The sequence below is a fragment of the Heterocephalus glaber genome, unplaced genomic scaffold (assembly GCF_053883595.1).
Source record: "Heterocephalus glaber isolate CG9 unplaced genomic scaffold, H.glaber_assembly_v1.0 deba00001497, whole genome shotgun sequence".
Lineage (NCBI taxonomy): Eukaryota > Metazoa > Chordata > Mammalia > Rodentia > Bathyergidae > Heterocephalus > Heterocephalus glaber.
The window spans coordinates 6434561-6443199 of NW_028258320.1; positions in this window are offsets into that span (position 1 = coordinate 6434561).

Sequence of the window (8639 nt, forward strand, 5' to 3'; positions counted from 1 at the left end):
GATAAAGCGAGCACAGAAATTAATTCAGTTCTGCAAATGTTTGTGGAATCGCCACTTTGTAGCCAGGAAGTCTGTTCAAGTCCTGCCAGGTGTGTATGTGGGTTGTTCCAGTCTGAGAGTGTTTGGGAAAAGCTGGTGAAAAAGAACTGACCAAGATGTGCCTTGAGACTGAAGGAAAAGGCAGACAGATCCAGGGCTGCAGAAAACAGTTTTGTTTTTTAGTACTAGGGATTGAACCCAGGGCCTTCGCAATGAGCTACACCCTCAGTCTTTTTTCATATTTTATTTCGAGACAGGATCTCACTAAGCTGCCCAGAGTGGGCTGGAATTTGTAATTCTCCTGCCTCAGCCTCCCAGAGTGCTGGGATTACAGGTGTGTGATGCTGTGGCTGGCAGCAGGGTGCAGTTTATGGAGACTTAACTGAGAGAAATGTGGCCAAGGGCAGCCAGATGGTTGGATACCTGTGATTTGGGTCAGAAGGAGGTGCTTGTAAAGTGGTCAGGACAAAAATGACTTTCATTTGAGCTGGTATATGCTTGGTTTATCTCTAGATTTATCTGTAGTGTGCGGGGAACTACCTGGATGCAGTCGGTTCAAATTGGATCCTGCAGTGGTTGTGGTGGACACAGAGAGATGAGATTGTGGTTACGAAATGACCAGTGGTTGCTGGGCATAATGGTGCACACCTGTAATCCCAGCTACATGGGAGGCTGAGGGGGGAGGATCTCAAAATTCAAGGCCAGCCTGGCCAACTTAGCAAGACTTTGTTCCAAAATAAAAAATAAAATAAAATAAGAAGGGCTTGGGGGAGTAGCTCAGTGGTAGAGGACTTGCCTAGAGTGCTGAGACCCTCATTTCAATCCCCAATACTGCAGTAAATTAAATAAAGTAAGTAGAAAAATAAAAATCAGAGGTGATAGAGTACATAATGTGACCTGGACCTGGGGCACTGGGGGAGGCTCTCTGTAAACATTTTTTTTGGGGGAGTACTGGGGATCCAACTCGGGACCTTGCGCTTCTGAGGCAGCTGGCGGCACCCTGAGCTAAATCCCTGGCCCGGCCCAAATATTTTTTAAAGAGTACACAAATTTTTTTTTTTTTTGTACTAGGGATCGAACTCAGGACACTGTACTTTCAAGGCAGGAAGTGGAACCACTGAGCTAAATCCCAGGCAGGGGGAGGCTTTCTGAAAAGACCGTCAAGTCGGCCTGGGAGGCCTTACTGGTGCGCTGTGCTGAGTTCCCATAAAAGAGGAGCCAAGTTGAAGCTGCAAAGCCCAGGCAGGCATCTCTGCCTGGAGAAGTGTGACCGCGGAAACTGGGCTCCTCCTTTGCCCTTTCCTTCTCACCCCAAGCTCCTCCCACTGTGGGGAAGCACCAGTTGACTTTAGAGTGGCCAGTGTGCCTTCTCTTCTTTATTTGAGACAGGGCCTCACTGTGAAGTCCAGGTTGGCCTCGAACTCATTCGTGATCCTCCTGTCTCAGCCTCCTGAGTGCTGGGTTTACAGGTATGTGCTACAACACCCGGGTCCCAGTGTGTCCTCTTGGTCGTGGTAAGCAGGTATTACCTTGCCCTATCATCCAGGAATCGGAAGGCTCCTTGGTGATAGAGTCTCTTCCTTCCGTCTTAAGAAGTGATCAAAGCTGAGGAGCAGCCAGGCCTGAGGGGTTGAGACAGTGCAGACCTCTGACAGGCAGGGCAGGCAGGGGAAGGGCTCTGCTGCCAGTTCTGTGGATAGTGACATTACCCTTCCTAAGTGGGGGACCGGAGGGAATGATATATTGAAGGCATTAGATGGCACTTGGGGACCAGAAAAACAGCCAGTAATCAATCACTTTGCAGGCTGGGAAACACTTGTCACCGTCTTCTCCTCAGTGTGACCTCAGGGAGAGTCAGGAAGAGGGCAGGTGGGTAGAGGGGCAGAGGGGGAATCAAGAAAAGGCAGAGGCCATTCAGACACGAGAGCATCTTCCCCCAGTGCGATCTGAGGCTAATTTCCAGCCTTTCACCGCAAACCCTTTCCATGTCTCTCCAGTGTTCTAGAGCCAAGACTTGGGCTTGATTTTGGCCAAGCTCTAGGTCAGTGCCGAAATCCAGCAGCATATGGTCCTGAACTTTAAAAGAAATTGACTCTGATTTTTATTTATTTTTTATTATTTATTTATTTCGGTACCAGGAATCGAACTCAGGGCCTTGCGCTTGCCAAGCAGTCAGGGCGCCACTGAGCTACATCCCTGGCCCTATGATTTTTATTTTAATAAAATCAAATTAATAAGATAAAATAAATTAAAATTCTTTTAATAAAATAATGATTTTAAGGAAAATTGCTTTTTTTCATATAAAGGAAGGCACTGTATATACACTCGTGTGTGTGTGTACACAGAGATGCATTCTGTACATACACACATCTGTACGATACGCATATGTGAACATATCCATTTGATTTTTACAAAGATTCAGTATACCTGTTTTTCACGCAAAGCATTGTGACCAAACAACAACAACAACAAGAACAACACCCACTAAAACAAAACAAGCCCAGCGTAGTGGCACATGCGTCTCATCCCAACCCTCGGGAGGCTGAGGCAGGAGTTTGAGGCCAGCCCGAAGTACATAGTGAAACCTTGTCTCAAAACAAAACCAATCCCCAAAATCAAAACAAAAACCTTTGCGACCAGATGTTTAAAGAGATTCTAAGATAGAATAAAGTACCCAAATGAAAGCCCTTGAATTTTGCTGAAATGAAATTTTACTTATAAATGAGAAGTCTTCTATTTGTCCTGAATGAGTTAACACTGTCTTCTTTGACATAACACATGAATATATTGAGCTGTAAATATTTTATTTATTTTATTTTATTTTTTTTGGTACTGGGAATTGAACTTGGGTCCTTACACTTGCGCAGCAGGCAGTGAAACCACCGAGCTAAATCTCCGGCCCTATTTATTTTATTTTTTGGTACCAGGGATTGAACTCAGGACCTTGCGCTTGCAAAGCAGGCATGGTGCCATTGCGCTAAATCCCTGGCTCCTGAGCTGTAAATATTTTATGCCCTATAGTAAGTACTTCAATTTTAATCTAACTTCTCCTTGCAAAAATAAAAGTATGAAATTGGTCCCTGATGTTTGTTGTTGTTTGTTTGTTTTTTCTTTTTGGTACCGGAAATCAAACTCAGGACCTTGCACTTGCGAGGCATGTGCAGTGCCACTGAGCTAAATCCCCGGCCCTCCTTCATGTTCTTCTGGGAGAGAAAGAAATCCATAGCCTGGTCTGCTGCACACAGTGTCCTGGCCTGGCCTCTCCCTCCTCCCTTCTCCTTGTCTGTCTTGTCTTCCCTGTAGCACTGTTTCCCTCCCTTATTTTCATATTTACTTCCTTGCTCTTTAAAACCTTCCTCTGGAGTAGAACAGACGTGGAACTGTGCACACTGGGGGAGAGTGGGATGGATTTCTAAGTGGTCATGATCTTTAAAATGAAAATTATTTGCCTATAATTATGTACAACATAATATTTACTGTCTTCACCATTTAAAAGTATACATCCACATCACTGTGTAACCATCACCACTGTCCATCTCTAGGACTTTTTCATCTCCCCAAACTACACCCTGCGCCTGTTAAACATGAGCTCCCCTCTCCTCCCCTGGCCCAGCCTCCCCTCTGTTTCTGTGACTCTGTCCCTTCCAGGGACCTCATATATGGTCACAGACTTCTGATATGATGCGGTGACTGCATAGTTAACCTCTCCCGCAGGGCACAGTGACAAGTGGAGTCCTTCCACTTCCTTGGTCCTGCTTACTGCAGGCGGTGGGGGGAGCAGGGGGGTCTCAGAGTCCATCAAAGCCATTTTTAAAGGACGCTGCCCATACCAGTGATGGTTTCTAAATTTTCCTCTTCATCTGCTCTGACAGATTTCTTCCTAATTATGTAGGTTTAAAAGAGTGTCTGTTAAAAAAAGATGTGTCAAGCAAGCAGTTCTGCCTTTTTTCTGTCCTTCCCCTTTCCCTAAATCAGAATCCTGTTTCGCTGAGCAAGGAACATCTGGAAATGTGAAAGGCTCATTTCATCCAGAGATCGGCACATGCAGTTCGGAGTCTTTCTGGGACACGAATGAGCAGGATAGGAATTTGAGAAGATAAAAGTGTGTGGGGAGAACATGTTCATGTCTTCCTCCAGAGCTCGGGAGCCCTGAAGACCCTGGCTTAGGTGGCCGTGGGCCTTTCTGTCTGTAGAGCCAGTTGTCACCAAGAGGGGTCCAGTCACCATGAAGCGGACCACAGCTCAGCCTGGGACTTGGAGAAGACAGAAAAGGAAGGGCCTTGTCAAGTGGCGGCAGCCCTGGGGCACTCCACCCTGGGTGTCCTTCAGGGACTGTGAAGAGGATGAGTCAGTGGATTAAATCAGTGTCCTCAGCTGTGCATGCTCCCTATGCTGCATGGCTTTGTGTGTGGGGTGCATGTTGTCACCTCTGTAATGTGGCGTGTCCCATTTGACTCACTTTGGCTAAAAGAATATGGAGGAAGTGATGGTGTGACAATGTTGGACGGTGTCTCAAGAGACATTGTGTATTTTCACTCCATCTCTTGTTTCTATGCCCTCTGACACGAGGAGACCATGCCTTGGGAGCTGCCAACCCCAGGGCAAAGACACAGGTCCTAGGGTGCAAACCTGAGCCTGCGGTCCCCAGGGGCCAGGTCCAGCTGACCTTCAGGCTGAAGGAGATCTATGTTAACTGCCTCTGGACTCATGAGTGAAAAAACTATGTGCTGCTTGTTACAGGCTGCTGAGTTTGGGGGTCATTTGTTACACAACATTACCATGGCACTAGCTGACTAATACACAGAGCACATGATAGGAGCTGAGAGTAAAAGGATGAATGGAGATGGCTGACCTGGGAGGCTGGAAGGAAGTGCTGGTGGGGTCTGAGCAGAGAGCAGGTGGGAAAGGCCTCTGAGAAGAACAAGGTAGACTAAATAGTAAGTTCAAGGCCAGGCTGGACTACACAGGGAGACCCTGCCTGTCTCAACACCCCTCCCCCCAAGAAGACACAGAGAATCAGCCTCCAAAGCAGAGCTCAGAGGTGTCTGTTATGAGCCATGCTCTGCATTCTTGGGGATCTGGGGAAGTTACTTAACCTCTGCATCTGAGGCCTGGGACAACAGGGATCAAACTGCCCACAGGACCCTGATTCTGGTGTCTGTTTCACAGGCTGCGTGTGCTAAATAGAACCTGAAGCCTCACTTGTTGATTCACGTTACTTTGAAATCCAAGTTCGAAGGGGTTTTGTGCTTCCAGGCACAGGGACCCTACCAAGCCACTCCTGGCACCCCAGCAGGCTGAGAGGAGAGCAAGGATGGCTGGGTGGTACTGGGAGCACAGTGGGGAGCACACACTCTGGCACTGTGTGTCTGGGACCCTGGGTTGAAAGCCCAGCTGTACCATCAGCAGCTGGATGGGTCACTGCATACCTCCCCAGCACGGCCCTCCTGTAAATGGTGTTGGGGTATTCTGATAGCGTTCACCTTGCGGAGGCTTAGGGGAGATGACAGGTGTCCAGAGGTTGGCACATCTATCGCAGTACTGATCCCCTGCCCTGTAACCTGGGTCTGACCTGTGCCAAAGGTGAGACCACTGAAAGTGCGGGAGCTGGCAGGGCCGCTCTGGGTAGCTCCTGCCCTCGTGCCCCATCTTTCATATTTTTGGCTCCCTCTGCTCCCAACTTCCTGGCTGCCTCCCAGGCACAGGGGCCGTGGAGGCCCCTCCTGAAGGCTGGGGTGGAGAATCTCAGCCCACCTTCTTCTATGTCTAAGTTTGCACTCCCCTCTGGTGGTAGTAATGGGAACAGCATGTTCACTGAGGGCTGGTGGTGAGTGACCTTCACCTGACATTGGGGAGGGAAGGGACCTCTGCCTGGGCTTTTGCAGCACTGTTGGGGAAGGGGTAGTGTGTGAGACCCCTCCCCCCAGTGTAGCTTGCAGCTCTTGGGGCTTAGCAAACACAGAGGCTTTTTAACCATGCTCCTGGCTCCGCAGTCATCAAATAACTCAGGTTTCTATCCACTGCAGGCACCTTTTCTTTCACCAAGACCCAGGAGGAGTGGGATAGCGTTTTTCTGACTGATGTCTTTCCCACTCTGGTGCCTGGTTTCCTCTCATTCTGACTGCAGTCCCAGCTGCTCCCAAGGATGGGAGGCAGGGAAAACACAAGCTTGTCTCATCTGGGTCCACAGCTGCCTGCTGCTGCCTCAATGCCTGTCCTTCTGCCCTAGAGTCACTTTCCTGGTCGCTGGATGTGAAGTGGAGTCCTGGGGGCCCAAGAGGCAGAGTGGAGGCTCCAGGCTGCCCCGTCTTCGTCTGACCTGGCTGTGGAAGCAGATAGAAGCATCCACCTTTTACGACTGAAATTGAATCACATGACATTGCCAAAGTGCAACCATATTTAGCTTCTCAGACAGCCATTTCATATGCTACAATGTGATGCTTTGCATCTGAACTCTGTTCCATGCTAGCAGCAGACTGAAGTCCAGGTTTCCTAGGCCCATTCAGAGCAGGACCCTGGACCCTGGACTGGAGAACAAGGGAGAGAGTCGGTCTTTAAAACAGGCAGAAGATCAAGTTTGTCTTAAGGGGCTGAGGCAGACCCCACTCCCCACGTCAGGCGCCCCCGCTCCTGGGTTCTCCAGTGACCTCTAGGCTGGGCCTGGTTTGGGGTGTGCAGTGGGAGCTGGCGAGGGGACCCTGGAAAAGCCCTCCTAGCCAGGTGGTGTGTGCCCTCCTGACTAAGTGGGCAGAGTTTTCTGGAGGCTTTAGGAGGCTTTGTGTTTCTGGACACACCCAGCATCCCTACCCCATCTGGGCTACAAATCCTGGTGGTGAGGGCTGTGTGGGAGGCCAAGCTGAGTGGAAGCAGCTCCTAGGCAAGGAGCCCTGAGGTGATTCCTGAACCTCAGGGACAGCAGCCAACCAGGCCCACACAGCAGGTATCTGAACTCATCCAAGGGCAAAGTGGCCTGGGAGGTTTCAAGCTACAGAGTGACAGAAGGTTTATAAATTGCACCAAGGATGAGAGAGTTTCCTTCCTGGGATTCACCAGCCTGCCTCACAGTCATGGAACAGACTTGCCTGGATATCTTGGAGCCTGGTGGTGCTGTTAGGGACTTGGCATCTTTCTTGTCAGGAGGATAGAAACAGAAGAGGGAGGGGCTCAGCTCAGATCATTTTATCCATCTGTCCATCCATCCATCCATCCACCCATCCACCCATCCAACCATCCATTAAGCCAGTGGTAACTGGGTGTCTACACATGCCTGGCACTGTGCTAGGCGCTTGGCATATAGCAGTGAACAAAACAAACAAATATCTCTGGCTTTCTGTTACTGCAGCCGCTTGGGTAAAGCCATTAATAACTATGTCGCTATTAAACAGCTCCTATCTTTTCTACCATGACATCATTAAATGGATACAATTTGTGTGTGTGTGTGTTTTAAAACTTTAATAAACAGAAATGCTCAGGACATAATGTGAGATTTTTAGGACGCCTGATCCAAAATTGCACATATAGTTTGATTCTACCTATGTTAACATACATGTGCCCTGAAAAGGCACAAGAAGGAAATAGCTGTTAAACAGAAGTAGCAGTGTGGCAGATGTTTTATCCTAGTATGGCCCACAAGATCTCCCAGTCCCTAGGCTCTTCATACTCTATGACCTTGGTTCTGCCAGTGAGAGGTGGCTTCCTCTCCCTGAGTCAGTGGGGGTGGAATAGCCCTGCCTGGTCTCTCTGAGGTGCTTGTATCAGGAACACAGACACCATGTCAGGAGGAAGCACATGAAAAAACCACGTGTACAAGGCCAGGCAAAGCCTCAGTGGAGGTCTCAGCAGACAGCCAACATCTCTTGTCAGACTTGTGAACCAAGAAGGCCTGGCTGCTTTCTGTCTGCAGCACAGAGACCCCAAGCGTGAGCACCTCGCTTTTCAAGCCAACCCCAGAATCGAGAGATCATAATGATCATTGTCGTTAAAGCAACAGAATTTAGGGATGATTTTTTATTTAGCAATAGATATCCAGAAAAAGTGGTTGACCTCTAGATTGCAGGGCTGAGTTTTTACCAGTACCTTTATATATTTTTAAGATTTCCACATGATCATTTATTTCTTTTATAATCAGTGAAAAAAAATTATCAAAAACAAAAACACATTACAATTTTCCCTACCTCATTAAGGAAGAAACTAGGTCTAAATAAAAATGTAGGAACTAAGCTCAACTTGGAAAAAAGCTTCCTACTCAAGATTTATTAGATACTGGGAAGGATTAGGAAGATAAATTTCAGTTGGTGAGCTGGGAAGAGGGGTAGATTGGGAAGAAATCTTGGAAAGCCATCTCAGTTTTTCCGGGTGACCTTGAGCAAGCCCTTGCTCAAAGTCAGTTTTCTATTTTGAAAACTGCAGCTGGGTGCGGAAGGAAGAGACCAGTGAAGGAAGGGCGCATCTTTCACTGCTCCAGAGGGTACCGTTTCTAATAAAGAAAATGACCCGGAAAAGAACCACAAGTGGGAAAACAAAACAAAACAAAAAAACCACAAACAACAACAAAAACACCACTAAGCGGCCTTTCTGGAGCCCTTGCCTAAATCGCCTTG